The following is an 8,580-nucleotide window of genomic DNA, read 5'->3' as shown; positions in this document are numbered from 1 at the left end:
GTAGTAGTTTCTACCAACAGCTATCAGAGTATTGTGTCTAAGGTAGTAGTTTCTACCAACAGCTATCAGAGAGTATTGTGTCTATAAGGTAGTAGTTTCTACCAACAGCTATCAGAGTATTGTGTCTATAAGGTAGTAGTTTCTACCAACCGTTAAAAAAATTAATTATGCGAGAAATGGTGGTGAAATGCCTTTTTTTTAATGTGAAAATATTAATACAATTAACCATCATATCAAAGTAAACTTGGGAGTCACAATGATATGGTGTGTGGTCCTCCCACTAGGACTCCGGGAAACCCTGGCAGTTTATTAGGCTACAGAATAAATAATTTAGAAACGCCACAGGGTGGTGAAAGTGCAGAATCTTGATGCTCCTTTCCAATAAATAGAGAGTCTAATTCTGGTGACATGATGATTGACTGCTGTTTTGACAAAATAAAACCACTCTCTCTCTGATCCATAATGTCATCATGTAGACGAGCCTTCCTGCACTGTATCTGCCAGCTGTTGTCTAGAGCTCCCCTGTCAAGACCAGAGTAGGCCCGCGACAAGACCAGAGTAGGCCCGCGACAGACCAGAGTAGGGCCCGGCGACAAGACCAGAGTAGGCCCGTGTCAAGACCAGAGTAGGCCCTGTCAAGACCAGAGTAGGCCCGTGTCAAGACCAGAGAGGCCCGTGTCAAGACCAGAGTAGGCCCGTGTCAAGACCAGAGTAGGCCCGTGTCAAGACCAGAGTAGGCCCGTGTCAAGACCAGAGTAGGCCCGTGTCAAGACCAGAGTAGGCCCGCGTCAAGACCAGAGTAGGCCCGCGACAAGACCAGAGTAGGCCCGCGACAAGACCAGAGTAGGCCCGCGACAAGACTAGAGTAGGCCCGCACCACCAGAGTAGGCCCGCGACCAGACCAGGAGTAGGCCCGCGACCAGACCAGAGTAGGGCCCCGCGACCAGACCAGAGAGTCTCGCGACCAGACCAGAGTAGGGCCCGACCAGACCAGAGCAGGCCCGCGACCAGACCAGAGTAGGCCCGCGACTCGAGACCAGAGTAGGCCCGCGACCAGACCAGAGTAGGCCCGTCCAGACCAGAGTAGGGCCAAGGCCCAGACCAGAGCAGGCCCGCGTCCCACAGAGTAGGCCCGTCCAGACCAGAGTAGGCCCGCCCGACCTCAGAGTAGGCCCGCCCAGACCAGAGTAGGCCCGTCCAGACTCAGAGTAGGCCCGCCCAGACCAGAGTAGGCCCGTCCAGAGCCAGAGGTAGGCCCGCGTCCAGACCAGAGTAGGCCCGCGTCCAGACTCACCAGAGTAGGCCCGTCCAGACTCAGAGTAGGCCCGTCCAGAGTTCCTCAGAGTAGGCCCGGCCTGACCAGAGTAGGCCCTGTCCAGACCAGAGCAGGGGCCCGGCCCAGACCAGAGTAGGCCCGACCAGACCAGAGTAGGCCCGCGACCAGACCAGAGTAGGCCCCGCGACCAGACCAGAGTAGGCCCCGCGACCAGACCAGAGTAGGCCCCGCGACCAGACCAGAGTAGGCCCCGCGACCAGACCAGAGTAGCCCCGCGACCAGACTCAGGGAGTAGGGCCCCGCGACCAGACCAGAGTAGGCCCCGCGACCAGACCAGAGAGAGTCCCCACACCAGACCAGAGTAGGCCCCGCGACCAGACAGAGTAGGCCCCATACCAGACCAGAGTAGGCCCTGCGACCAGACTAGAGTAGGCCCCGCGACTCCAACCAGAGTAGGCCCCGCACCAGACCAGAGTAGGCGCATTTTCTTATTTAACGTTGCAGTTTTATTTGCTTATTTATTGTCATTCGGTATGTGTGAATCCCAGCGAGAAGTTCATTTTGTCGGCACTACCTCATCACATACTGCTTTTATTCTGCAACACATCTGTTTGTTGGAAACACACTTAAAAAAATATATATATTTATATGAAATTTTCAAGAACAATTAGATGGAAACGAGGTTTTAATTGTTTGCATTTTTTCTTTTTTTCTCCACACGGTTTGTGTTTTTATTTGACTAGGTTGTGGGCAAGAAAGGAGAGAGTCACTGAGACGGCGGAGAGGAGAGGAGAGGAGAGGAGAGGAGAGGAGAGGAGAGGAGAGGAGAGGAGAGGAGAGGAGAGGAGAGGAGAGGAGAAGAATGGCCATATTGCTGTGGTGATCGCTGTCTGTCTGCCAAGGCTGCTGGCTGGGTCCGGCTCAGAGTCAGCTCTACTGTAATACAGCACTGACCAACAACCATGTGTCCCGAATGGCACCATATTCCCTTTCATAGTGCACTGCTTTTGGACCCTTTTTATAGTACAATACTTGTTTTGGACCTGGTATCCCATCCTGAAGTTAGGGCTTTGATTCGGGATCCAAAGACATGTCTGAGATCTAAAGTAGTGCACTATATAGGGAATAGGGTGCCAGCCCTGGTCTAAAGTAGTGCACTATATAGGGAATAGGGTGCCGTTTTGGATGTGAAGTCTATGAGCTGTAGTCCATGTCCGCCAGTGAAATCACCAAGATGAGGCATCTCAAACGATTCATTCAAGCATTTTTATTGTAATTCAGACAAACACTGTAAATAAAAACACAAACAAAAAGGCATATATTGGTATTTGATGTCTCTTGAATAAAATATATAATAAAAAGTAAGGTTGCTCCACACCACCTCCCAAAGACAAGGAAAAGAGATCTCCGACACCCAAGGAAAAGAGATCTCCGACACCCAAGGAAAAGAGATCTCCGACACCCAAGGAAAAGAGATCTCCGACACCCAAGGAAAAGAGATCTCCGACACCCAAGGAAAAGAGATCTCCGACACCCAAGGAAAAGAGATCTCCGACACCCAAGGAAAAGAGATCTCCGACACCCAAGGAAAAGAGATCTCCGACACCCAAGGAAAAGAGATCTCCGACACCCAAGAAAAAGAGATCTCCGACACCCAAGGAAAAGAGATCTCCGACACCCAAGAAAAAGAGATCTCCGACACCCAAGGAAAAGAGATCTCCGACACCCAAGAAAAAGAGATCTCCGACACCCAAGGAAAAGAGATCTCCGACACCCAAGGAAAAGAGATCTCCGACACCCAATGTTCCCTCAAATTTTCAGCACTGACCAAATTTCAGGTCTGCTGAGTCAAACTTCGAACGTTGTGAATATTCTGTACAACTTCCAGGGCACGTCTACTGTGAACACAGAAACCACCTGCTTTAAGTTACAGTTTTACTGTGAACACAGAAACCACCTGCTTTAAGTTACAGTTTTACTGTGAACACAGAAACCACCTGCTTTAAGTTACAGGTTTACAGTGAACACTGAGGCTGTACCTGCTTTAAGTTACAGTTTTACTGTGAACACTGAGGCTGTACCTGCTTTAAGTTACAGTTTTAACAGTGGCCAAGTAAGGATGCTGTGACTATTTGATCGTAATGTAAGTAGGCCTATCAGAGTGGCCTACCATCAAAAACAATGGAGAAAAGGCATCCCATAATATTTTAACATGGAAATAGCTGTTCTATCTTTCGGCCTACAGTAGCAGCCATTGTGTGGTGTTCAGTGTAGGCCTACATTCCATCAGACTTCTGGAGAAAAACAACATTAAACCTGTTTATCCACTTGTCCTTCAGACAAGGATGTAACTGAAAATGTTGTGTTGTTTGATGCAAGAAACCACTTTCAAACCATTCCCATACTGTTATTACAGAGAACGAGACAAATTATTCTACCCTCTGCCTATTGGCTACTTAGATTTGAATAAGCTGTCTCAAGATGCAACGCTGCCACTTTAAGACAAAAAATAAAGCTCTTGGCTTTTCAAAGATGTCTAGAAACGTTTTGTGCTCTTGTGAATCAAATCAAACTTTATTTGTCACATGCGCCGAATACAGGAAGTGGCAATCTTACAGTGGAATGTTTTTACTTACAAGCCCTTAACCAACAGTGCAGTTCAAGAAGAGTTAAGGAAATATTTACCAAATTAACTCAAAATAATAATTATAATAAAAAGTAAAACAATAACATAACAATTACGAGGCTATATACAGGGTGTACCGGGTTTGTGTGGTGGCTATATACAGGGGGTACCGGTACCGGGTTTGTGTGGTGGCTATATACAGGGGGCACCGGTACAGAGTCAATGTGGAGGCTATATAAAGGGTGTAATTTGTACATGTAGGTAGGGGTGAAGTGACTACGCATAGATAATAAACAGAGAGTAGTAGCAGTGTACAAAACAAATGGAGGGGGGGGAGCGGTCAATGTAATAGTTTGGTGGCCTATTATATAGGTCCTGGATGTCAGGAAGCTTGGCCCCAGTTATGTACTGGGCTGTACGCACTACCCTCTGTAGCGCCTTACGATTGGAAGCCAAGCAGTTGCCGTACCAGGCGGTGATGCAACCGGTCAGGATGATCTCGATGGTGCAGCTGTAGAACCTTTTGAGGATCTGGGGACCCATGCTAAATCTTTTCAGTCTTCTGAGGGGGAAAAGGTTTTGTCGTGCCCTCTTCATGGTTGTCTTGGTGTGTTTGAACCATGATTGTTCGTTGTTGATGTGGACACCAAGGAACTTGAAACTCTCGACCCGCTCCACTACAGCCCCGTACATGTTAATGGGGGCCTGTTCGGCCCGCCTTTTCCTGTAGTCCACGATCAGCTCCTTTGTCTTGCTCACATTGAGACACAGGTTGTTGACTTGGCACCACACTGCCAGGTCTCTGACCCCCTCCCTATAGGCTGTCTCATCATTGTCGGTGATCAGGCCTTCCACTGTTGTGTCGTCAACAAACTTAATGATGGTGTTGGAGTCGTTTGGCCATGCAGTCATGAGTGAACAGGGAGTACAGGAGGAGACAAAGTACACACCCCTGAGGGGCCCCCGTGTTGAGGATCAGCGTGGCAGATGTGTTGTTGCCTACCCTTACCACCTGGGGGCGACCCGTCAGGATCCAGTTGCAGAGGGAGGTGTTTAGTCCTAGGATCCTTAGCTTAGTGATGCGCTTTGAGGGCACCATGACTACAGCTCAGTGTTCAACACCAATGAACAGCATTCTCACATGGGTGTTCCTTTTCTCCAGGTGGGAAAGGGCAGTGTGGAGTGCGATTGAGATTACAATATCTGTGGATCTCTTGCGGAGGTATGCGAATTGGAGTGGGTCTAGGGTATCCAGGATAATGCTGTTGGTGTGAGCCATGACCAGCCTTTCAAAGCACTTCATGGCTACCGACGTGCTACAGGGCGGTAATCATTTAGGCAGGTTACCTTCACTTCCTTGGGCACAGGGACTATGGTGGTCTGCTTGAAACATGAAGGTATTACAGACTCAGTCAGGGAGAGGTTGATAATGTCAGTGAAGATACTGGCCAGTTGGTCCACGCATGCTTAGAGTACACATCCTGGTAATCCGTCTGGCCCCGCGGCTTTGTGAATGTTGACCTGTTTAAAGGTCTTGCTCACATCGGCTACCGAGAGCATTGTCACAGTCATCCGGAACAGCTGGTGCTCTCGTGCATGCTTCAGTGTTCCTCGCCTCGAAGCGAGCATAAAAGGCATTTAGCTCGTCTGGTAGGCTCGCGTCACTGGGCAGCTCTCGGCTGGGTTTCCCTTTGCAGTCCGTAATAGTTTTCAAGCCCTGCCACATCCGACCAGCGCCAGAGCTGGTGTAGTAGGATTCAATATTACTCCTGTTTTGACGCTTTGCTTGTTTGATGGTTCGTCTGAGGGAATAGCGGGATTTCTAAGTGTCCAGATTAGTGTCCTGCTCCTTGAAAGCGGCAGCTCTAGCCTTTAGCTCGATGTGGATGTTGCCTGTAATCCATGGCTTCTGGTTGGGATATGTACATTGTGGGGATGACGTCTTGATGCACATATTGATGAAGCCGATGACTGAGGTGGTATACTCCTCAATGCCTTTGGATGAATCCCTTAACATATACCACCAGTCTGTCATCTGACCTCTTCCGTATTGAGCGAGTCACTGGTACTTCCTGCTTAAATTTTTGCTTGTAAGCAGGAATCAGGAGGACAGAATTATGATCAGATTTTGCCAAATGGAGGACAGGAGAGAGCTTTGTATGCATCTCTGTGTGTGGAGTAAAGGTGGTCTATAGTTTTGTTTTCCCCTCTGGTTGCACATGTGACATACTGATAAAATTTGGTAAAACTGATTTAAGTTTTCCTGCATTAAAGTCCCCGACCACTAGGGGCGCTGCTTCCAGATGAGCATTTTCTTGTTTGCTTATGGCCTTTATAGAGTTGGTTGAGTGTGGTCTTCGTGCCAGCATCGGTTTGTGGTGGTAAATAGACGGCTACGAATAATATAGATGAGAACTCTCTTGGTAGATAGTGTGGTCTACAGCTTATCATTAGGTACTCTACCTCAGGCGAGCAATAACTCGAGACTTCTTTAATATTAGACGTCGCACACCAGCTGTTAATGACAAAGGACACACACCACCACCCCTAGTCTTACCAGAGGTAGCATCTCTGTAGAGGTAGCATCTCTGTTCTGCCGGTCAGCTCTATATTATACGTGTCGCCGTTCAGCCATGACTCTGTGAAACATAAGATATTACAGTTCTCAATGTCCTGTTGGTAGGATAATCGTAATCGTAGGTCATCAATTTTATTTTGCAATGATTGCATGTTACCAAGTAGGAAGGATGGCAGTGGGAGTTGACTCGCTCACCTATGGTTTCTCAGAAGGCAGCCCGACCCGCGTCCTCTTTTCCTCCATCTTTTCTTCACGCAAATGACAGGGATTTGAACTTGTTCCCGGGAGAGCAGTATATCCTTCTCGTCTGACTCATTAAAGGAAAAAGCTTCTTCCAGTTCGTGGTGAGTGTTCGTGGTGAGTAATCGCAGTTCTGATGTCCAGAAGTTACTGTCGGTCATAAGAGACGGTAAGCAGCAACATTATGTAGAAAATAAGTTACAAAATCAGTTACAAACAAGGCAAAAAAAACTAACAAAATCGCACAATTGGTTAGGAGCATGTACATGTAACGGATGTGAAACGACTAGCTTAGTTAGCAGTGTGCGCTAAATAGCGTTTCAATCGGTTACGTCACTTGCTCTGAGACCTTGAAGTAGTAGTTCCCCTTGCTCTGCAAGGGCCGCAGCTTTTGTGGAGCGATGGGTAACGATGCTTCGAGGGTGACTGTTGTTGATGTGTGCAGAAGGTCCCTGGTTCGCGCCCGGGTATGGGTGAGGGGACTGTTTAAAATTATACTGTTACATACATGTCAACCATTCTCTTTTACATCTTAGCGATGTAGGAAGCAATCACTGCCTTATTGCTGACTAAAAACGATCTATTACCAGGCTAATAACTCACTAACTAGCAAAGAATATGAACCAAATATGCACACGTGGCTAAATGCAGCTCTCCCTTTGATCTCAAAACAAATGAATTTTCTCAAGACCACTCGTTCTGTAAACACAGTACAGTTCAAAGTAAATGGTCAATGGTCTATTTGCATATAGGCCTACTGCAGCTCTGATTGGTTATGCCTCGCCGGGATTGTTATGCCTCGCCGGTGAGTCGTGAGCAATACAATCCTACTCCTGATGTGTTCTGCCTACATCAACATCTCTTGCATAGTTTGTTTTGTTTAGGTATGTTGCAATGAAAGTGGCTAATGTTGCGTTGATCGATCACAATTGCCACTGTAAAGGGAAACCTTGATAGTGTTAACTAACGGGGAAATTCAATCTCGAGCTTCTCTGTGTGGGCTGATATTTCTAAAGTGCTCTGCGTGGATGTCCGGGCGGAGCTGCGCGGCAGTCTTGGGGTTACTGCGTGCGCGGCAGTCTTGGGGTTACTGCGTGCGTGGTTAGTGGTAACGTTGCCGGCACCTCACTTTATGCTACTTGAGTTCCTATATCTCTTATAAAATATTGCAGTTCCCGGCACAGAAACGTAAACTACCCCGCACCTATATTTCAGTTCGCGTCAAGGACTGAGCATCCCTGTAGAAATAATTTTGACTAATTCCATGTTTACAATAATGCCTGGTGAAGAAAATGGATGAGATGCAGGTGCTTTTGAGTCCACTTCTAAATGGGGATGAGATGTAAATGCCATTTGTGGCCGCATGATGTCACCAAAGCCTATGCTATAGCCTCTTACGCAACAGATGTAGCCGAGCTCACTCCAGAGCCCTTCTTTCCATTGAACGGTTGATTTCATCAGTTCCCCGTTTTGGTCGTTTTGAGCTACGTTATGAGGTTTTGGTAAACCAATATTTGTATGAAGGGTTTTCAGATATTTGTGAGCTATATTTACAGTACCCCTTCTTAAGTTTTTGTTTGAACATAACATACAGAATGTCCATGATTTCAAATTTTGCAATTACACAGGATTATTTAGGAATTACGTAACATTTATACTTTGAATTAAAGCAACAAATGTTGTTGGTTATTTTTCTGTGCATACCAAAAAATGCTTAATTATGTTTTCATTGGTTTTAAATAACAAATATCAATATGTTTATATAACAAAAATATGATTATTGGTGATATTTCTATTAAAACAATATAGTATAATTATTCTTTCAGCTGGGAAAAATATAATAACATAGTAGTAATATTA

Source organism: Oncorhynchus gorbuscha, linkage group LG11 (genome assembly GCF_021184085.1).
Source record: "Oncorhynchus gorbuscha isolate QuinsamMale2020 ecotype Even-year linkage group LG11, OgorEven_v1.0, whole genome shotgun sequence".
Taxonomy (NCBI): domain Eukaryota; kingdom Metazoa; phylum Chordata; class Actinopteri; order Salmoniformes; family Salmonidae; genus Oncorhynchus; species Oncorhynchus gorbuscha.
The sequence above is the reverse complement of the archived record's forward strand: the minus strand, read 5'-3'. Positions refer to the sequence as shown.